Here is a 24,551-nt window from a genome sequence, read left to right as displayed (position 1 = left end):
AATGATTTCCAGCATATCATGTTGTTATAGTAAATTTATCAAGTCGGATACTTCAAGGGCACAAAGGCTGACTCTTTATTGCCAAAGTGGAAAATCAAACTCAGCAATCATTTGCATCCCTGTTATTAATTTTTGGATTGGATTGCTTTGGAACAAACTGAAGGCTGCAAAATTACATTGCGGAAGATTCATTGATAAATGATTTGGATGTGAACATAGGAGGTATAGTTAGTAAGTTTGCAGATGACACCGACATTAGTGGTGTAGTAGACAGTGAAGAAGATTATCACAGAGAATCAGACCTTGATCAATGAGCCAAGGAGTGGTAAATAGAATTTAAATTGGATAAATGTAAGTTTTGCATTTTGGTAACCGAAACTGGGGCAGGACTTTTACATATAGTGGTAGGGTCCTGGGAGTGTTGCCGAGCAAAGAGAGGAATGCTGGTGCAGAGTTCCTTGAAGGTGGAGCTGCAGATAGACAGAGTAAGGAAGAAGGCATTTGGCAAGTTTGCTTTCACTGGCCAGTACACTGAGTAAAGGAGTAGGGGCATGTTGCATCTCTACAGGACATCCATTAGACCACTTTTAAAATATGCATTTGATTTTGGTCTCCCAGCTGTAGGGAAGATGTTGTTAAACTTGAAAGGGTTCAGAAGAGATTTGCAAGGATGGTGCCGGGATTGGGGGTTTGAGCTATAGGGGGATGCTGAATTGACTGGCACTATTTTCCCTGGTGTGTAGGAGGCTGAGGGGTGACTTTATTGAGGTTTATAAAATCATGACGGGCATGGATAGGATGAATAGCCAATGTCTTTTTCCCAGGGCAGGGGAATTGAAAACTATAGGGAATGAGCTTAAGGTGCAAGGGAAAAGAAGGGACCTGAGGGTGGTCCATGTATAGAACCAGCTGGCAGAAGAAGTGGTAGAGGCTGGTACAATTCCAACGTTTAAAAGGCAGCTGGATGGGTATCTGAATAGGAAGGGCTTAGACAGGTAGGGGTCAAATACTGGCTGATGGGGCTAGATAAATGGGTGTGAATAAATTGGATCGAAGGATCTGTTTTTATTCTGTGAACTCCATGACTGTATGACTCTATGAATCAAACAGAAATAGAAAGGATGTGGTTATATCAGCTTATTACTAATTGCTGCAAAGTCCACTAGATATCAGACTGGACTTTGGATTGACCTGGAAGTGAACCCAAAGTCAAGGACTATCTAAGGGGGAGATTCCATTCTTGAGACTCACTGAGACCTACCAATTGCTATGGGCAGGTCCATCAAAAACTTGCTAAGTTTGATAAATTAAAATCCCACATAATAGCTCCTAGCATTTACTGACAGCTAAGTAACTTGAGAAATTTAGATTGCCTGTCTGCCCAGTTTCTGCTAGTTGAATCAGGATAAAAATACCACCTCTGGACAGAAATACGAGAAGATATGATTCATTCAGTGCCTTAAATCAAATTATAAATGTATACTGACTTTCAAAATCAGTTAAAAAACTGAAAGAACTGTGGATTCTCTAAATCAGAAACAAAACCAGAAGTTGCTGGAAACACTCAGGAGACCTGGCAGCATCTGTCCAGTGACCCTTCCTTAGGACTGATGGCAGCTTGGAAAATTGTTGTAGAGATAGTAGGAACTGCCAATGCTGGAGAATCTGAGATAACGAGGTGTAGAACTGGATGAACACAACAGGCCAAGCAGCATCAGAGGAACAGGAAAGCTTGACACTTCGGGTCGGGAACCTTCTTCAGAATATGTATTCATCCAGCTTCACACTGAGGCGTGGAAAATGTCGGTTTATATGCAGAAGACAGAATGGTGGGAATGGCTAAGGAGTAAAGATAGGTGTTGATAGAGCTCAAAGAGAGAGAAGATAGTTGGACAAACAAAGGAGTGGATAACTGTTTATCTAGGAGAGTGAATAGCTGTTAATGGAGACTGTGAGCGGCCAACAAGAATTTATGTGTAATGGCAAACTATATGATAACAAGGCCTGGTGAGTAGCACAGGGGGCTAGAATGTGGACGAGTTCAGGGCCTAAAATTATTGAACTCGATACTGAGAGTGGAGGGCTGCAGGGTCCCCAAGCTGAAAATGAGGTGCTGTTCTTCCAGCTTTTTGCTAAGTTTCACTGGAATACTGCAGCAAACCTGAGGCAGAGATGTTGGCTAGGGAACAGGGTGGTCTGTTAAAGTGGCAGCCAACTGGAAGCGCAATGTCTCTTTTGCGGGTATAATGTAGATGTTCTGTGAAGCAGGCACACAGTCTACACTTCGTTTCCCCAGTGTAGAAGAGACTAAATTGTGAACAGCGAATGCAGTAGACCAGATTGTGGGAAGTACAGGTAAAGTGCTGCCTCACCTGGAAGGTATGTTTGATCCCTTGGCTGCTGAGGAGGAAGAAGGTAAATCAGCAGGTGTAACGCCTTCAGCAGTTGCAAAGGAAGGTGCTATGGGACTGTGGGGGTGTGTTGGGAGTGAAAGAAGAGTGGACCAGGGTGTCCCAGAGGGATCAGTCCCTGCAGAGGGGAGACTTGGGAGGAGTGCTTAGTAGTGGTCTTGCTAGATGTGGTAGAAATGGCAGCTTATGATCTTCTGGATGTGTATGCTGGTGGGATGATAGGTAATGACAAGGGGAGCCCTATCGCTGTTGTGGGAGGGAAGAAAAGGGGCAAAGGCAGAAGTGCAGGAGATGGGTCGGACCCGGTTGAGAGCCTTGCCTTCGGGAATCTTTAGTTGAGGAAGAAGGTGAACATTTCAGAGACTGAAGGTGGCCTCATAGGTACATATGCAATGGAGATGGAGGACCTGAGAGAATGGAATGGTGTCTTAGCAGGAAGCAGGGTGCGAGGATGTACAGTCCAGATAGCTCTGGGAATCAGTGGGTTTATAGTGAATGTCAGTCGCTAGCCTATCACCAGAAATGGAAACAGAGATGTCAAGGAAGGGAAGGGAGGAGCTAAAGATAGACTTGATGAAAGTGAAGACAGGGTCAAAATTTGAAGTGAAATCGAAGAACATTTCCAATTCTCGATGAGAGGGAAGCAGCACCAATGATATCATTGATATATCGGAGAAAGATTTGTGGGTGGGCCTAGAATAGGACTGGAACAAGGAATGTTCCACGTACCCCATGAAGAGACAGGCATAACTGGGGCCCATGCAAGTACCTTTGGCCACCCAACTTGCCCTAAAGAAAATGAGAGGAGTTAAAAGAGGTGTTGAGGGTGAGGACAAGCTCAGGCAAGCAGAGGAGGGTGGTGGTGGATGGGGACTGTTCAGACCTTTGTTCCAGGAAGAAATGGAAGGCCCTGAGACCCTCCTGGTAGGGATGGACATGTGGAGGGATTGCACGCTCGTGGTAAAGAGGCAGTGGCTGGAGCCTGCAAACTGGATATTCCGAAACTGGTGTAAAGAGTCAGAAGAATCACCGTTGTATGAGGCCAGGGACTGGAGCAGGGGTGGGGGGGAGAAGACTGAGTCAAGGTAGAAAGAGATTAGTTCTGTGGGGCAGGAGCAATGAAACAATGGGTCTGTCTGTGCAGCCCTGTTTGTGAATTTTCGGAAGGAGGTATAAGTGAGCTGTGTGGGGCTAGGGGACGCCAGCTTAGATGCAAGGTTGGAGGTATCACCAAATGAAATGAGGCTAGTGACTACTGTTGGGACAATGGTCTGATGTGCCACAGTGGGGTTATGTTCAAGGAGAAGATAGCAGGAGGTATCTGAGAGCTGGTACTCAGCCTCTGCAATGCAGAGGTCAGTACACCAGGCTACAACAGCACCACCCTTATTGACAGGCTTAATAATAAAGTCAGGGTTAGATCTAAGCACACAGACTTAAGTCAGTTTGGACACAGATCAGTTGGATTGGATGAGGGGACAGAGAAATGTCAGTCCGTCATTACACACCACCTATTGTTAGCCACTAACAATCTCCACTAACAGTTAACCACTCTCCTAACCAGATTGTTACTCAGTCCTTTGTCTGTCCAATTGTTCTGCTCTCTTTTTGGGCTCTATCCCCACCTATCATTCACTCATTACCTCCTCCTCCAACCTACCTTCTGCATATAAACCAACATTTTTCAAGCTACCATCAGTTCTGAGGACGGCTCCCTGGACCCAAAACATTAACTCTGATGCTCTTTACAGATACTGCTGGACTGCTGAGATTTTCCAGTAACTTCTGTTTTTGTTTCAAAATGTGTTGCTATTCTCATCGATTTAAAGTACACAACGTAAAAAGTGTCATCAAAAACAATTCAATCTGAAGAAGGGTTGCCTTCTCTTTCTGTTTGAGATACTGACAGATGGGCTGTGTGTTTCTAACATTTGACTCTCGAAACCATTTTCCCCTTAACTTTTATGAGCAACACTTGTAATATTTTAAATTTATTCCATCCATCCTTACTCATTTATACACCAGAGATAACGGGAACTGTAGATGCTGGTTTTGGCATCTCAGGTTTCACCTGAGATATGCTCCTGAGATGCTGCTTGGCCTGCTGTGTTCATCCCGCTTCACATTTTATTATCTTAGATTAATAATGATAATAAAATGTGAAGCGGGATGAACACAGCAGGCCAAGCAGCATCTCGGGAGCATATCTCAGGTGCTCCTGAGATGCTGCTTGGCCTGCTGTGTTCATCCAGCTTCACACTTTGTCATCATTTATATACCAGCAGTTTGAAAGCTTTAGCCACTATGAAGCAGGCACCAAATTTAATTGTATGCTGAATATGCACTACTTTAAATTGTTAACTCATGTTTTACATTGTCAAGGTGATCAAGCATAACATAAGAATTGATTTTGTACACATTAGCACAGTGGTAGTCATCCTAACTTTGTTATGGCTGTCATTGATTGAAGCCTCATTAGTGTCCATGGTCTCAATTTCAACAACAACTTACAACAAAGCTTTGAGCTGCAACAAGGCACTTCGAGGACCATTATAAAACACAATATAAAAACGAGCCACACAAGGAGTCATTAACTTAAATCACAAAAATCTTGGTGAGATAGTTTTTGTCATATAATCTTTAGTGCTTTCCATAATTTTGTATGAGGTTGTCTGAAGTCTTGCACACCATGTAGTAGCTTGGTCTGCCAGCATCCCAATTTAGCAGGAGGATCTACGAGGACTGCTTCGTCAAGTGTAGTTGAGGAAAACCACTTGCAGTAGTAATCAAGGGAGGTTTTGCCTTAAATGAGATCTAAATTATTGCATGTTTGCCTACATGTACAAATTACACTGGAATGATAGACATTGTCACAGAGTCAATGAGGAGGATTTTGCTGGTCATTGAGATCCTAAGCTTCTCTCTCTAAGCCCATGTGACAACACTATAAGGGAAAATACTGAAAACATTCCTAGCATTAAACTTTTCCAAATTCTACACCTTTATACATTTAGTGATTTGAGTGAATGTGAGGTAAACAAGCAAAGAAACGATTGAAACAAATTCACGAGTTTTAATACACATCAGTGCTGTGCTCAGAGCAATGTTTTTCAAACTATCTTCCAATCCAGTTCCATTTTGTAGACTTGAAAATAATAGTGCACAGACACAGCAAAAACAAAACTGCAATAAAGCAGCATCATAACCTGCAAGATATAATTACGAAGGTTCGTGTATTCTAAAAATGTTTTCTTTTAATTCCTTAATGGGACAAGGGCATTGCTGACCAGGCAGCATTTATTGCTTATCTCTAATTGCCCAGAAGGCAGTTGAGAGTCAATCACATTGCTGCAGGTCTGGAGTCACATTGAGGCCAGGCCTGGTAAGGATGGCCGTTTCCTTCCTAAACAACATTAATGAACCAGATGGGTCTTCCCAACACGAGGCAATAGATTCATGGTCATCATTAGATTCTTAATTTCAGATGTTTTATTGAATTTAAATTCCACCATCAGCTGTGGTGGGATTCAAACTCAGGTTCCCCAAATGTTATCTGTGTGTCTGGATTGACAGTCCAGTGATAATACCACTGGGCCATCACCTCCCAATGTCATGAATATAAAACTACTTAATTTGTAAAGATCTTGTTATGTGCACCTGTAGGTTTCCTCCATGGTGAGCACTGCTGCCTCATAGCACAGGGACTTGTGTTGGATGCGTTTTTTACGTAGAGTTTTCTTACATTCCCTGTGTTTGTGTCAGTTTCTGTCAGGTGTTCGGGTTTTCTCCAGTCCAAGATGTGCATGCTAGGTAATTTGGCCATGTTATATTATCCATAGTGTCCAGGGATGTGCAGGCTGGGTGGATTAGCCATGGAAAATGCAGTGTTACAGGGAAAGGGTGGGTCTGGGTGGGATGTCCTTCAGGGGATTGGGGCAGACTTGATGGACTGAATAGTCTCTTGCTGCACTGCAGGGATTCTATGATTTTACTTGTAGCCCTACCTGACAAAAGATTGATTGGACCTGCTTTACACATCATCCAGATTGGAGAGTCTTCTTATAACCTGAACTGCTGCATAAGAATATAATAGCATACAAAATATGAGCAGGAGTAGGCTACCTAGCCCCATTGCACCTGCTCTACCATTCAATAAATCCATGGCTGATCTTTTCATGGACTCAGCTGCACCTCCCCGCCCACTCACCATAACCCCTTACTGTTCAAAAATCTATCTATCTTTACCTCAAAAACATTTGAGAAGTTAACATCAATTGTTTCAGTGTGTGGAGAATTCCACTGATTCACAACCCTTTGGGTGAAGAAGTTCCTCCTCTACTCAGTCCTGAATCTGCTCCCCCTTATTTTGAGGCAAAGCTACCTAGTTCTAGTTTCACCCACCAGTAAAAACAATCTTACCTATTCCCTTCATAATTTTATATATTTCTATAAAATCTCACCTCATTCTTCAAAATTCTAATGAGTATAGTCCCAATCGACTCACTCTCTCCTCAAAAGCCAAGCCTTTCGACTCTGGAATCAACTGAGTGAATCAACTGCATCCCCTCCAGTACCAGTGTATCCCTTCTTAAGTAAGGAGGCCAAAACTGTACATAGTACTCCAGGTGTGGCCTCACCAGCACCCCATACAACTTTAGCATAACCTCCCTCTTTTTAAATTCCATTCCTCCTGCAATGAAAGACATTATTCCATTTGCCTTCTTAATTATCTGTTACACCCACAACCCAACTTTTTTGATCCATGCACATGGACACCCTGGTCCCACTGCACAGCGGAATTCTGCAACTTTTCACCATTTAAATAATAGTCCTTTTTGCTGTTATTCCTACCAAAATGGATGACTTCACTTTTGCCAACATTGAACTCCATCTGCCAGACCATTTCTACTGACTTAACCTGTCTATATCCCTCTGCAGCCTTTTAGTGTCTTCTGCACACTTTGCTCGACCACTCATCTTCATGTCATCTGCAAACTTTAACACAGTTCGCTTAACTTCTAACTTCAAATCATTTTTGTAAATAGTAAACAATTGTGGTCTCAACACTGACCCTGAGGCACACCACCAGCCACTAACCAACCAGCCAGAAAAAACAGCCATTCATCCCCCTCCTTGCTTCCTGTTAGTTAAATAATCTTCTATCTATGCTAACACATTATCCATAACACCATACACCCTTACCTTATGCAGCAGTCTTTTTTGCAGCGCCTTGTCGAATGCCGTCTGCAAATTCAAGTACACCACATCCACCTGTGCCCCATTGTCCACTGCAGTCATAGTGTCCTCCAAAAATTGCAGCAAACATGGCCAGCATTTCATGAAACTATGTGGTGTCCACCTGCTGGAACAATTTCTGTCCAGATGTCTTGCTGTATCTTCCTTGATGATAATTCATGCATTTTTCCCACTACAGAAGTTAAGCTACCAGGGCTAAAGTTACCTGCCTTTTGCCTGCCTCCTGTCTTAAACAGTGGCATCACATTTGCTGTTTTCCACTCTGCTGGAACCGCCACTGAATTTTAGTAAATTACCATGAGCAAATTTATCATTTCCCCGATCATTTCTTTTAGTCTCCTGGGATGCATTCTGGCAGGGCCAGGAGGCTGGTCTACCTTTTGCCCTATTAGTTTGCGCAATGCTATCTCTTTGGTGCTAACAATTATTTCCAGGTTCTTACCAGCCTTGACCTCCTTGCGATCAATTAATGGCATATTATTTTGTCTTCCAATTTGAAGATGGACTCAAAATATCCGTTCAACACCTCAACCATTTCCTCATTTTCTGTTATTAAATCGTCCTTCTAAAAGACCAGTGTTTACCCTAGCCACTCTTTATCATTTTGTATATTTGTAGAATCTTTTGCTCTCTGTTTTCATATTCTGGGCTAGTTTTACTCTCATAATCTATCATACCTTTATTGGTTTTTCCGCAGCTTTCTGTTGACCTTTAAATATTTCCCAATCCATTAGAGGACAAGGAGCTTGTGACCCAAAGGGCTACCTCTGCATAGCCAAGTGGACTGTCCATCCATTGTTTGAGGAGCAGCTAACTTCGGGGTGGTGCATCCTTGAGTGTTCAGTCTTTCTGAAGAGGTGTTGAACTGAACGACTCACAAACTGGTGTAAGTGATCCCCTGTCACTAATTAGAGAAAAGCAACGGTGTTCAGCAGCTGCCCTGACCAACGTTTATTACCCAAACAATATGACTGAAGTAAGATGAGATCATTTATCTCATTGCAGGACCTTTCAGTGACAAATTTGGCTCTTGCTATAAAACAGTGAATTCACTTAAAAAATAGTTAATTGGCTATCAAGTGCTTTGGGACATCCTGAGGTCAAAGAAGGCACCATATCAAAGCAAACTCTTTTATTCATATGCGGCTTAGCAATTCATATTCATAAAATATCACGTCTCAGAAATGCCTCAAAATGTTTGGCATACAATGAATTATCTTGAAGTGTGCTGACTGCTGGTGTGCAAACAAAATAATAAACAGGGGCTATTAAGTGAGACAATGTTGTTCTACCTACTAGATTATGAAACCTATTGTCATTGTGAATTGCAAATTAGATTAAGTTAGTTTCTTTTCCCAGTTGAAGGGGAAAGAAAGGTTAGATGTAGCAACAGTAATTAACATACTTATAAGTAAGTCAAAAAAATGAAATTGATGAATTTCTTATTTGAATGCTAGTTGGCTTCATGTAAATGATAAATCCGGAACAAATTTTAATGTACCTCTCTCAAATAGACAGAACTAGGTGGGAGCATTGGTTCTACTCAACTCTCCATTGCAGATTGATAAAGATAAATACTGAAGATGATATAAAGCCAGGCTTCCAGTTGAGCATTTGGGATCTTCACTTGTCACATTTAATTCACATGGCCTCCTGGCCACTGAGTAGAATCTTGACTCAATTTTATTCCTGTGAAATTAAACAGCAAGTTGCTCCATTTACCATTGAATTGATGAATTATTAGTTGTCAGATAATGCCGGAAAAGAAATACAGTTGGATGGCTAAGGTGGGTTTCTTTCACCTCTGGGTTCAGTATTTGGTAGATTCAAAATCTATTTTGTCTGTCAGCAGCATGTTAAGGAAAATGGATTCAACTTTACACCAGTTGTGAATGTGACCCCACACAAAAGCTGCCTTTTCTTCAGAAAAATTCTGGTTTGGAGGTGACAAAGCAATTAATTTGTAGTGACAAATGAGCCAGCATAAATGATCAATTTGAGCTATCGAAACATCATAGAAACAATGGCCATAACATGATAGTGTTTTTGAGAACAATTATGAGTCAAATTTTAAATGATATTGGACAAACATCAGAAGGATATTATGTAAGTTTACTATGGTAAGGTGGTTCAGCTGTTAATGTATAATAGTGAGGATCATTAAACGACTATACAGATAATCAATATGGGCTTTTTTCAATATTGCTCATTCATTATTGTGCACTCCACTACTTAAGAGAAATACAAAAGAATCCCATTAGTGCAGGGATAAATATTCTTAGAAAGAATGCTCGTGTGCTGATGGATTCCACATTAGGTCCACAGAATTTGTCAGTAAATAGGGTAGGGATAAATGGAAATAGACTATTTATCTTGGGCGTGTTACCTTTAATGGGTAAATTTTGTCAAAGTGAACTATTTGCTCCATCAGGTAGTTCATGCTACTTTATTTAACTGACTCCTCATTTTCAGACAAAATCCTAGTGGGATATCTTCTGTGGAGCCTGGGCTACAGACAGTTTGAATGAGGTGACTTGGGAGCAGGTATTAGCAGTACACATCCAGTGGATAGTATTGATTTCTGTGACATTGCTTCATTTCAAGACTGATGGGAAACTTTTTTTTAAAAATGCAATTCCTGTTGAGTTGTGCTGTGTTCAGAGAAAAGCTCAGCAGGGACTCGGGTAAAAGCAAAATGATGGCTCCCCATCAGTCTGCACAAACTTATTGACAATGACATACTGTGCTCAAGTTACAGTCAGGGACAGGCTGCTCCAAGAAAACTAGAAAATCTGCCAAGTTTCTTCAGTTGATAAATCTACTGCTTGACTCCATGGTTGTTTTGTGAATTTTGTGGTCAGTAAGGTGAGGATTATTAGTTCTGGGAATGGAACACACTATTTTGGTTTTTTGTGTAATCATCCAGCACTCCCAGAGCAGCTGAAGAACAATGAGATGAAAGATAAATTTCTCGCTACATTTATCCCCCAGCTGTTGTGTTTAACCTCAGGAGTCTAACACTTTTAATGAATCTAACATTTGTTCATGTCCCATGATCTTCCTGAATGAGGCTTATTTGAACTGGAGGTGAGCGTTTGGCTATATTGTCACACCATGGCTGAGGTCACAATTTTCACCTTGGTCACATTGGCCAATATCAATCCCACTCAGCTTAGTCTTAGTTCAGCCCTATTCATGCTTTTGTTGTCCATGGACTCCACAGTTCCACTGAACTTTGACCTGACCTCTCAGGTTCTACCCACGAGGTCATTTCAGACCGCTGCGCAGACCCTAACTCAGCAAATCCCATCAACGTGTTGCTTGCTGACTTACACTGGTTTTAAGCAAAAAACGTAGAACTTCAAAAGAAAAAAAAGTTAAAACTCCATGGGCTATGATTACAATTTTGTTAAAGATTGAAGAACGGAGGAAATGGAAGAATATCAATACAGCTGGAGACAAGCTGAAATACAGGCATGTGAACAATGAGATAGGATAAGAAACTGAAAAGACAGAAGAACAGTGGTGAAAAGAGCAGTAGGATACCCTTGAATAATTGGATCAACTCAGTGTATTAACAATATCAACAAATGCAAAAGGTATTTATAGCAGTCAGCTGAAAGGATTGCAAACCACAGCAAACAGGAGTAAGGAAAGTATTTTACAATTGAGCACTGTAGAAATAGGAAAATGATGGAAGATGCATATGTAAGTACTATATGGAAAGAATACAAAAGCCTAAAGTGATTGAACTAAAAGCTCAATGAGCTCACATTCATTTCATTGGACCAGTTTTTACTTGGAGTAAGATAAAAGCTGCTATAAGTTGGATAAAAACTAGAAAATTGCCTGGAAGAGTTGAAATGCCTGCACCACAATATCAGAGATGAGGATGGTCTCTCAGGATTACACGATGTTCTGCTGCATTTCTGACATGTCAGACACTGAAATAGTCCGTGTTCAAAGGCAGCGACACCTGGACAATGTTCAGGCTTGTTCTGATAGTGGCAGATGACATTCGCTCCATGTAAGTGCTTGGCAATGAATATCCCTGAAAAGAGAGAATCCAAAATTGCTATGTTGGCATTCAATGGCATCACTACCACTAAATCCTCCACTCATGGCTGGAAATTCTGTGAGAAAGAACTCACCTCCTGAGCCCTAAAAGCTTTCCTGCTATTTACAAAGCACAAGTTGGGACCATGAGGAGAAATGCAGCCTCAGCAAGAAACAAGCAATTTGATACTATGCAGAAAAATTCAGCCCATTTGATTGGAACCCCATCCAAAACCTTCAAAATGTGAAACAACACAGCATTAGGCTCTATTAAGAGTGCAACAATAGTTACTGATCATATTTATCAGGATAATTGATCATTGCTCTACAAAAAGAAGGTAGATGCTTTGGAGAAGGTACAGAAAAGGTTTACGAGGATGTTATGAAGGAAGGTTTGATAGACTGGGTTTATTTTCACTGGAATGCAGGAGGTGGAGGGGGCGACCTGAAAGAAGTTGATAAGATTGTGAATGACATTGATACAGTGAAAATTATGAAGCTTTTTTTCCCCAGGATGGAGGACACAGGTTCAAGGTGCAGCAGGGAAGTTTTAAAGAGACATGCGAGGCATGTTTTTCACACAAAGGGTGGTGAGTGCCTGGAACGCACTGCCACAGGAGGTGGTGAAGCAGACATAATAATAGCAATTTAGAGACACCTGGATGAATACATAAATAAGAAAGGAATAGAGGGATGTGGATCCTAAGGATAGAATGTGTTGGTGCTGGCTTGGAGGACTGAAGGGCCTGTTCCTGTATTGTTCTTTGATAATGATCAGAGGGCTTCATACAGGCAATAATAAACAACTTAAAAAGAAGACAATGTTCAGGCTTTTGTGCATTGAATCTAATTGTCTGTGCATCAAATGTTGTGTTGAAAATCATAACAAAAGCGAGTGGGAGGATAGATTGGAAGTTCAAAATGAAAGCAAAGTACTGCAGATGCTGAAAATTGTGAGCAAGGGCAGGGAATATAGAGAAAGTCTATATTAGAGTTAGAGAAACTCAGCAGGTTGGCAGCAGCTGTGGAGAGAGAAAAATAGAGTTCATATTTGAGTATAGTATCATTCCTCCTCACAACCTCTTCAGAAACCTCTACAAGGGAAGAGTTCAAAGTTGCAAATTCTAAAATTTTCATATCAAATTCTTTCAGCTGCTACACACAGTGGTTATCTATTGGCTCCATGTTTGTTTCAGCTCCCAATAGTGAAAGGGTTGAGGGTAGCAATTATGAGCTTTATGAGTGACCACAGTTTACATTTGAACACAGATTAAATGCTTACCGGGTAGATTCTGAAAAAAAAATTGATTGCTCTTCGCAATTCTAAAAATCATTGGAATACGAGGGATAGGTGATTCATTAAAAATCTGTATGTAGGAAAAAGTGTATCACTGAGAGTGGCCAGCAGAGAGGTGGAACCATTTTTAATTGGAAGAAGAGTTTGTCAAGGATCAAAATCAGAATTTGCTGGAAAAATTCAGCAGGTCTGGTAATGTGTGGAGAGAAAGCAGAGATAACATTTTGAGTCCAGAGACCCTTTATCAGAACAAAAGATGGCTATGAAAATGTATATATATCAACCTTTTGCGAGCTACCATCAGTTCTGAAGAGGATCACAAGGCCTGAAATTTTGTGTCTGATTTCTCACCACAGATGCTACCAGGCCCACTAAGATTTTCCAGCAATTTCTGTTTCTGTTTCCGATTCTGGTTTCCAGCATCCACAGTTGCTTGTGTTTTCTTTAGTTTGACAAGGATGTTGTCACCAGTCCTCTTCAATGTTTTTGGAATGACAATGATCAAAGAGCATTTTGAAGATTCAGAATCTGGAAGTTAAATTTAGGGGGAAGGGAGTGAGAGACAATTTATAATATCTGTCGGTGACAAATCACTTGCAGCATGCATAGACAAATTACGTTAGCTAACAGATAGACAGACAGACCAGTAACTGCAGGCTTGAGCATTGAAATGAAAGTAAACACTGGCAAAACCAATGTGATGCATATCTCAGAAACACTGGGAAATATTCATATATTCAGAGATGGTAATGAACTAGAATATGCACAAAAAGTCAATTATTTATAAGGTATAATATCGGCAGATGAAAAGTATACCAAAAAAAGCAATCGGAGAGGCCATATTTGGTAAGAAGGAACAGTTGCTATCTGAAAAGCTGAATGAACAACTCAAAAAGTGACTTCTTTTTGGCATTATTTGGAGTACTGTTTTAATATAGATGTGAGGCTTCGATCTAACGGAAAACAGAAACCAACATGCTAAATACCTATGAACTCCACATTTGTAGGAGGACGGAAGGCGTCAACTGGACAATGAGAGTAACTAGTGAAGTGCTGTGGAGAGTGAATTAACAAAGACTTTGATTGGACATTGGAAGAGGTAGGGAAATGGCTAGGGCACATCTTTAGAAGAAATGGGCTTGTTAGAGAGGTTACTGAGGAAAGTTTTCACACTGACAGGGTTTGACGAATACGTAGATAAGTGTCTTACATAAGCTGCAATGTCAGTGTGACCTCGATCATCATGTGCTCATGGTCCATTAAGACATTAGGCCCTTTACACTTGGAGCTTTCTGTTCCATAGCCTTATTAATGTATGCAGTGTAACAATAGTTTAACAGTTGTTAACAAATCAGGCTTGAGATTGTGTCAAGATCCAAAAGACACTATGAAACAGGTTTCACTAGAAGGGAAGAAGATGAATCTTTAAAAAAGTTACTTGGTGAGGAAACAAAGGTGGGGAAAGATTTTCATGAGTGAAGGACCTGCCGATGATGATCGGTTCACTGGAAGCAGTTATAAAAAGTTCACTGGGACATTCCCTAAAATCATCTGTGCTTATTCGGAAAGTTGGGTCAGTGTTTTTTCACTTGTGAGAGTGGCAGCCGCTGGCTGGTTAACATTTATTGCCTGTCCCTTGTTGCATTTTTAGAGATTGATTGCTGTGGGTCCCACAACATTAGCTGAGTTTCTGGATTAATAGTTCAGTGGTAAAACCACCAGGCCAGTGCTTCTCCTGACACTCATAGAGTCATACAGCATGGAGACAGAACCTTTGGTCCAACTCATCCGTGCTGAACAGAGGCCCCAATCTGATCTCGCCCCATTTGCCAGCATTTGGCCCATATCTCTCTAAACCCTTCCTATTCATGTGCTCATTGAACTTTGGAAAAATAAGACATAGCCTTATTTGAGCATATGAGTTTCGGAAGCGCTTTCAGCAAATGCACTGATAGAGGTGACCACCAGTTCCATATTAGACACTTCATAAAGGCCTGTGTTAATTTCAGGATGGATCCCTGCTTACTCCTTGAATGCGGAGTTTCTGAGCAACTTTCCTATGCGCTAAGTATTTGACTGTAAGCTTCCATCAACCTTCTGTGCCCTGGCCCATCAAAATTCTCACCCAATTCCTCTGAAGGAGAATTATATTTTGAATTGATACCTGCACCACTCTACCACCTTTATATTCATGTCTTGTGTCTGTTGTAAGGTCAGTTTAGACTCAGATCATTGTACACTAAAAAGCTTTCATAGAATCCCTACAGTATGGAAACAGGCCCTTCAGCCAAACAAGTCCACACCAAGCCTCAGAAGATCCCACCCAGACCCATCCCCCTATAACCCACCTAGTCTACACACCCCTGAACACTACAGGCATATCAACATGGCCAATTTACCTAACCTGCTCATCTTTGGACTGTGGGAAGAAAACAGAGCACCTGGAGAAAACCCACACAGACACAGGGGCAATGTACAAACTCCACACAGACAGACGCCTGAGTTTGGGATTGAACCCAGGTCCCTGGTGCTGTGAGGTAGCAGTGTTAACCACTGTGCCACCATGCTACTTTATTGACCATTGCTATATACAAGGAACACTACAGACTTCGGGATCAGTTCCATGTGATCTGCTGTCACTAAAAGACAGCTCCTCAGTTGATATACTACTGGTAAATGTATTGTTAACCCTTTACTACGTACCACCCTCTAAGTCTCAAACTGTTAACCTAATAAACCATAGGGATACCATTCATGCATTCTCACCGGCCTCCCTCGTACTTCTACCTCTGAGATCTCTGCTTTTCAAGGAAATCTGTGGGGTGATTTGATCTCACTGAACGACTGAAGAGTCAGTGCAGACCAAAGTATTTCTCTGTTAACAAAGTGTGGAGCTGGATGAGTACAGCAGGCCAAGCTGCATCTTAGGAGCACAAAAGCTGACGTTTTGGGCCTAGACCCTTCATCAGAAAAACTTCCCTGTCGTGGGTTATCAGTCCCAGTCTCTGTCATGAGTGGCTGCATAGTCACAGAGTCCTTCTGAGTATCAGGGCTTTGGTTTCTCTTTTAGGGAGAGCAAGATGCTCCTGTTTCTTTGAGCAATGCTTTTTGGTGTTTGGACAAAGTATATTCTCAGTTGTTGATGTTGTGAAAGCACTGTATTCTCATGCTGGTCCCTGAGCTACAACTGGGCTCATTCATCCGACATGGGCAGGTAATGACCTCTGTGCCTCTGCTTTGGGGTACAGATTTGGTCTGCCTGTGCCATGGCATTGCTGATGGTGCATTGGTAAGAGAAGGAATACAATGGATTTAAGAGGTGTATTTTGTCTTGGTTTTGTTTTAAAGAGAGATTTTGAGCCAGAGGTGATGAGTTGTCTCTTCCAAGTGAATAAAGTTAACAATTTGAGAGTCCCTGGGTCTTTTTTTTTGAAGTTAGAATAATGGAAGCATCTTGAATGAATAGAGTCAAACTCTCATGGAAAATAGGTTTTACTTTAGCTTTCCATTGTTGGGGTTTTGAAGTTAGCTGTTGAGGCTGTTGTACATCTCTCTCTTCCACAGCAAAAAACAGTTGTCTCTTTCTGCCAGAATTTCCTTTTGTTTTTTTTCGGTCCTGGGCTGGATGAACATCATGCATGAGACAATCTGTTTTACTGAATGTGCTTTTGCTGAGAGTATGTTTTTGGGATGTTACTTTTTTGCAACAGTTGCTGTTTAGTTGTTAAATACCCTATTATTCTGTTAAGTTTTCCAATAGAGTTAAAGCCATATCAATTCCTCTTTCTTTCATTTGTATTATAATTGGGTCTAAGAATAAAATGTATTTTGCTTAAAGTTGAGTTGAGTGACCAATCAAATTAGTTCTGGAACATAGCACCTTACACTTGCCTTTAAATAAGGTTAAAGTTAGGGTCTAGGCTATTTCCTTGATGTATTTATAGGGGTTTGGTCTGGTCCATAAAACATGTCTGATATTAACCTGCGCCATCAATGCTGCCTACTGCTTCCAGAACATGTATCTAGCTCTCTGCATATGTAGAATCTTCTCCTTCTTTCCACCTCTTCCAAAATTCCCATCAAGTCTCACAGCCCTGTTGCGTGTTGGCTTTAAGAAGTGTCTTTAAGTAATGCTCACCACTCAAACTCTTCCCCATTGAAGTATGCAGTCAGGAAACAGCATGGTTAATACTGGTTGCATGCAGGCAGAACCAGTTTAAAAAAGCTGACAGACGCACAATACTGAGGTGCAAGTTAATCATGTACTTACTTTGGAAGAGGAGTAGGGAGAAGTCAATTTCACACCCATAATCCTCCGGTAGAAATTGATGAGTTCAACATAATATGAGTAGAATGGGAGTGTAGAGCGGAGTATTATGTTTAACGGATGAATGTAATCAATTCTATAGTACTCAATCTGACTTTGAAACAATTGATCCATATGTTGTGGCCTTTTGATCTTCGCTGTATCCCATGGTAAGTTTGATTAAAAACAGGGAAGGTTTTAATGACCTGAATTTTTTTAGCTGCCGTCATTTGTTTCTGATGTATGACCCTTGGTAAACTTGAAGGCTTAGTAAGAATTATATCTGGTACTTATTGACTGCAAATGTACTACTTTAACTATTCTCAGTGCAGTTGGTATCATTAAATGGTACTCCTCTTTGATACTGTGGAAAGTGGGGCATTGTTGCCTAAAGTGAATTGGAGGAGGATTAACCCACTTAAAAGTGTAAAAGACTGCCCCTCAAGAATGTCAATGGGGGTGCAAGCCAGGATTAATATTTTATGATTGATATGTACAATATAATATTATTATGTAGCAACTTGTTTTCCAAAGTAGAGCAAGTAGATTTTTGATGAACAGTTTGATAAAAGTGACATTAATATTAACAGTCCATTCTTTGCACAGTGGGTAATCGATTTTCCAAAAAATCTGTGACTCAACAAGTTACCTGCTGAAATAATTGATGAAATGTTTACTAAGGTGAGCTTTTACAACCGAAAGGAAATGAAAGAGGGGCCAAAGCATCAAAAGCCATTTCAGTTCATTACTGTGCAAAAATGACTTGTGATTGGACCTCAAGTAGCTTCTGTGCCTACCTAAATCTCTGGAAAGAGCTTGTGGCAGTATCTACTTCAGTAAAGCTGTCCAAGATGAGACAGGCTTTGGAGTTTTGGCTTAATGCAGTTTCTCACTACTTCCTCAGGCCACACTGTCCACTTCTCCGTGGTCCAAATGGCCAGGAAAATTCATCATGATGAAAGGTTACCAACCTGCAATGTTAACTTATTTTCTATCTCTGCAGATACTGCCTCTCAGTTTTCTAATGTTGTTTCTATTTTTAATTCTGATTTGCAAGTAATTTACTCCCCTGTTAAACTGAAGTTGCCTATGATGTCTCGGGTTTGACAGAAAAGCTCTAGTGACACTGAAGAGCAGGTGTTTCTCCTGATGGCCTTTTAAACCAAAACCACCAATGAATAAAAACTGAAAGAATTGCAGATGCCGTAAATCAGGAACAAATACAAAAGTTGTTTGAAAATCTCAGAACCAAGCAAGGGTGACCAGATCTGAAACTTTAACTCTGATTTTTCTTTACAGATGCTGGCGGACTGTTTGCGCTTTTTCAGCAACTTCTGTTTTTGTATCTCCAATGACTAGATTATCTCACTAGTCACTTGCCTTGTTGCAGTCCATGGGATTTTTCTGTGGCTAATTGGCTCATGCTTTTGCCTATTGACCAACACTTCAAAAAGTAAGAGATAGTAGGAACTGCTGATGCTGGAGAATCTGCGATAACACGGTGTGAAGCTGGACGAACACAGCAGGCCCAGCAGCATCAGAGGAGCAGGATAACTTGACGTTTCGGGTCGGGACCCTTCTTCAGAAATGGAGGAGGGGAAGGGGATTCTGAAATAAATAGGGAGACAGGGGGAGGTGGATAGAGCCCTGCCGAGTATTCACCACTCCCCCAGACCTCCCCCTTACAGAGGACCAATGGCCAGGCTTGAGTAAAGGGCTCACCTTTGTCCCCCTCCACCCACAAGTTGATGAATGTAACTCTCGTCTAAATATTGAGCAGTTTTTCCACTGCCTCTGCCTCTGTACATATTTATTTAATCATGAAACTAACCCTCCCTCTATTGACCCCTTCTCCTGCCTCCAATGCATCCCCTCCTCCTGGACACCACCCCAAGGCCTCCTACCCTCCCTCGACCTCTTTATGTCTAATTGTCATCGAGATATCAATCGCCTCAACCTCTCCACCCTTCTCACCCACTCCAACCTCTCCCCTGCAGAACATGCAGCCCTCCACTCCCTCCGCTCAGATCCCAACCTCATCATTAAACCCGTGGACAAGGGAGGCACAGTTGTAGTATGGCGCACTGACCTCTACATTACTGAGGCCAGGCGCCAACTCTCCAACACCTCCTCTTACCGTTCCCTGGATCATGACCCCATCCCCGAGCACCAAACCATTATCTCCCAAATCATCCGCAACGTCATCACCTCAGGTGACCTCCCACCCACAGCCTCTAACCTCATCGTTGCCCAAACCTGCACCGCCTGCTTCTATCTCCTCCCCAAAATCCACAAACCTGACTGCCCCAGTCAACACATTGTCTCTGCCTGCTCCTGCCCCATCGAACTCATCTCCACCTATCTGGATTCCATTTTCTCCCCCTTGGTCCAGGAACTCCCTACCTACATCTGTGAAACCATGCGCGCTCTCCACCTCCTCCAGAACTCCCAATTCCCAGTCCGCAACACCTCATTTTCACCATGGACATTCAGTCCCTATACACCTACATTCTCCATGCCGATGGCCTAAAAGCTCTCCGCTTCTTCCTTCCCGCAGACCCGACCAGTCGCCCTCCACCGACACCCTTATCCGCTTATCCGAACTCGTCCTCACCCTCTACAAATTCTCCTTTAATTCCTCCCGCTTCCTACAGACAAAGGGAGTGGTCGTGGGTATCCGTGTGGGCCCAAGCTATGCCTGCCTCTTTGAAGGGTACATGGAACAATCCCTCTTCTAATGATACATTGGTCCTACCCCGATCTCTTCCTCCGTTATAAGGTGCCGCCTTGTGTTCCCACGAGGAGCTTGAACAGTTCATCCACTTCACTAACACCTTCCACCCCAACCTTAAGTTTACCTGGACCATCTCTGACACCTCTCTCTCCTTCCTGGACCTCTCTGTCTCCATCTCTGGCATCCATCTGGAAACCGATATTCATTTTAAACCTACCGACTCCCACAACTACCTGGAATATTCCTCCTCTCCCCCACCTTCCTGTAAAAATGCCATCCCCTATTCCCAATTCCTTCGCCTCTGCCGCATCTACTCCCGAGATGAGGTATTCCACTTCCGAACACCCCAGATGTCCTCTTTTTTCAAAAACCGCAACATCCCCCCCACAGTGATCAAAAATGCCCTCGACCGTGTCTCCCGCATTCACCGCAACTCATTCTTCACACCCCCTATTCGCAATAATAACCAAAACAGAGTCCCCCTCGTCCTCACGTACCACCCAACCAACCTCCAAATCCAACGCATCATCCTCCGACATTTCTGCCATCTGCAATCCGACCCCACCACCAAAGATATTTTTCCCTCCCCACCGTTCTGTGCTTTCTGGAGGGACCACTCTCTCCGTGAGTCCCTTGTCCCCTCCACACTCCCCTCCAGCCCCACCACCCCGGCACATTTGCCTGCAACTGAAGCAAGTGCTATACCTGCCCCTATACCTCCCCGCCTCACCCCGATCCCAGGCCCGAGGAAGACTTTTCACATCAAACAGATGTTCATCTGCGCATCTGTCAATGTTATGTACTTTATCTGCTGTTCCCGTTGTGGTCTCTTCTGCATCGGGGAAACCAAACGGAGGCTTGGGGACCGTTTTGTGGAACACTTATGCTCTGTTTACAACGAACAATTACACCTCCCAGTCGCAAACCACTTCAATTACACCCCCCCCCACTCCTCGGGCGACATGTCTATCCTGGGCCTCTTTCATTGCCGCCATGACACCACCCGAAAGATGCAGGAACAGCATCTCATATTTTGCTTAGGAACCCTGCAGCCCAAGGGTGTCGATGTAAGAAGCAACTGGGGAAAAACACACTTTGGACAAACTTCTATCTGCTCCTTTAAGATCTCTATTGTGCATGCAGAAATCTTGTGGTTTAATTCCAATGTATGAGCGCTAAGAAGGTGGGGAATTGTGCTTGGAAATGAGGACTTTTTAAAAATATTAATACAAAGTTCTTTCACATTTTGTTTGACAGTACTTTAAGTGGACTTGAATTGCCACTTAGAATACCAAGGGTTACAATCTTGCAAAGTATTTGACAGAAATTTCCAGTTTCTGACATGCACAACATACCCTAGCTGGATATTTTAATATTGCCTTCTTTGAATTTTAGTTGAAAATTAGTTTCTGTTATTCAGTCTTCTATTTTAGACAATAGTTTCAGAAGTTATTTTTCTTAATGTTATTTCTCTTGGAACGTTTTTTTGAAAATAGTATTATGACTGATATAACAAAGTGTAGAGCTGGATTAACACAGCAGACCAAGCAACCTGTTAGGAGCTAGGCACTTCGGGCCTAGACCCTTAGGCTTTTGTGCTCCTAAGGTGCTGCTTGGCCTGCTGTGTTCATTCAGCTTTACACTTTGTTATCTCGGATTCTCCAGCATCTGCAGTTCCCATTATCTCTTTTGACCGATGTCGGAAGTGCCCACTGTATTTCTCTGGTCCCACTATTCCATGGGACGTGACATATATTAAATTGATTTACTCAATGCCCAATGTGACAAAACCGCATGATTCTCTACATTTAAGACTCATCATTGATGCACAAAGGCATCAATTATTTTGAGAAAAAAAGTTCAATGAAAATGCAGAACTGCTTTAGAGACTGGTTAAATTCACTCATAGTAATTTACTTCAATTCACTGGCGATTCCAGCAGATTGGAAAACAGCAAATGTAATGCTACTGTTTAAAACAGGAGGCAGCCAAAAGGCAGGTAACTTCAGCCCTATTAGCTTAACGTCTGTTGTGGGGAAAATGCATGAGTCGATCATCAAGGAAGATATAGCCAGACTATGAGCTGACACCTCATAATATGAACATATTAATATTTACCTCTCTAACCCAAAATATACTTACACACACACATACACGCACACACACACACAGACACACAAACACACACAGAGACACATGCACACACAGACATATACACACACAGACGCACACACCAGGTAAGGGGAAAAAAATGGATGTATTTTTGCAATGAATCACTTTAAGGGAAAAGATCTTCAGCCAATAAGTCTGAGTTTCCAAGGATAAGAAGAACACATGTTACCATGTTCAAATGATGATTATTTGAAAGGTTGTTTGAGAGGGCAATAAGGTATCACTCGAGTTTCACAGAAAGGTGTTTCAGAAACAGGAGGCATGAGCTGACTTGATCCATTTAGAAACTTGCCTTATGAAAATCCCAAACCATCTCCAAGTTTTCAATGCACTGTTCAAAATGAGCAACCATATGGCCCAGTAGAAAAAGAAACAAGTGATTTTCCCTAAGTATACTCAAGTAACCAGGATCAGCAATTACCTGGAAGTATCAGATTGCTAAGAACTGTCTTGAAAAAATTATGATATAGTTTTATCAAACTCTTCAACAAAAAAGTATCTATAGCCCTTCAAACTCATAAAATATTAAATATATTTTCATCCTGCTCTAAAGCTAATCAGTAAGTCACTAACGCTATAAAACTGAACAATTTCCAGCTTTCCTACGCTATGCCATTCACTAAGGATGATAGTTGCTACCTCCCCTCTTAGCCATGCTGTGGAGGTGCTGACGTTGGACTGGGGTGGACAAGGTCAGAAATCACATGACACCAGGTGGTAGTCCAACAGGTTTATTTTAAAACACAAGCTTTTTGTGCCTTGCTCCCTCTTCAGGCGTTAGTGAGTGAGGTGGTATCAGATACAGAATTTAGAAGTAAATGATCAAAGGGCCACACCACTGATGAGGATGTATTAAACAAACTTAAGATGCTGTTCAATCTTTAATCAGTTACAAGGTTTAATTGATTAATATGTATTTGTAAATCCCTGGTTTTCTTTCAAGCCACTGCCTCCAGAGAACTAAAGGTTTATCAGTGTAAATAAGAGGTGACATATTAGGTCAGACAATGTATGTTAGGTGTGATGTCTTGTTTAGAACCTGTTTGTGTTTTGGTTTGGAGTCAGACTGATTTTAATTGTAAAGTAGGCATTTATGAAATGCCACATTAACTGACTCTCTACAATTGTGTGCTTTCTGAACAAAATAGAATGTATCTAAAAAGACAAATACACCTCATAGATTTACATATGCTTGTGTGTGTGTGTGAGTGTGTGTGTGTGTGTGTGTGTGTGTGTGTGTGTGTGTGTGTGTGTGGGTGTGTGTGGTGGGGGTATCGGGGTGGGGGGTGGGAGGGAGAGGTTTGTTAACCTGGCGTCATGTGATTTCTAAACTTGCTCACCTCTCAGCAAAGTTTTGGCGGGGACGGGATGGAGATTTCCATAAAACACATATTGAATTATTCCATTTGGCTCACTTTCTTGACACGTTCATGCAAAATCTGCCTGTGTTGGCCATACGTTGTACGTGAACTACTCTAATGAGTAATGGCAGGATTTTAAATGGTGAGAGGGAAGGGTATCGTGGACAACAGAGAATCTCAATCCTCTAGCTTCCGTTGTCGATACATAAATTCAACGGCCACTAGATTTTCACTTCATTGCTCAACCCCAAAGTCAATTCAATCACCATTATTGCCAACTCAATGGGAATCAACAGAAATGAAGATTAAACTTGAAACTTATGTGGCATTAGGGGTGGTATGTTCATTTATCTATTATCCCTTGTAAGCATTTGACTAAAACAATTTCTATTTACATTGCTAAAAACAAATCATTTGATAACAACATTCTAATAATATGAAAAATCTAATTTCTCCATTGTGAATACATTTGTTGCACTCAAGCTTAAATATTCACCTTCTTACTCAGAGTATTTCAAAATACTATAGAGGCCTCTCTGAAGCTTCACAGTTAACTCCTATTAACATTAATATTACCTTTCCTATAAGATTTCTTGACCTGTTTGAACTGAAATGCTGCACTTATTATTTGAGAACTTGACTTGTGCATAACTAATATGCATTTCTGTTTCTCTAACTGCCAACATGTTATTATACAAAGTATCTGATCAATCTGCTATGTAATGTTTGAGTTCAGTAGCATTGCAGAATTTTTCAAATATGATGGAGCGCATTCTGAGGGAGATTGGCATTTGAGGGGAAACTATAGAAACAGCGTATCTCTGTATGACTGGTTCATTAGCATTCATGTGGCAAGTAAATTCTGGTCAAATCATTGTCATTTCAGTAACATTTAAGTTGGAATTTTCATTTCAAATATATGAATTTAAAGATTCTATTCACTCCATCAATCGAGTAA

This window comes from Stegostoma tigrinum, chromosome 7, assembly GCF_030684315.1.
Source record: "Stegostoma tigrinum isolate sSteTig4 chromosome 7, sSteTig4.hap1, whole genome shotgun sequence".
Classification (NCBI taxonomy): domain Eukaryota; kingdom Metazoa; phylum Chordata; class Chondrichthyes; order Orectolobiformes; family Stegostomatidae; genus Stegostoma; species Stegostoma tigrinum.
The sequence above is the reverse complement of the archived record's forward strand: the minus strand, read 5'-3'. Positions refer to the sequence as shown.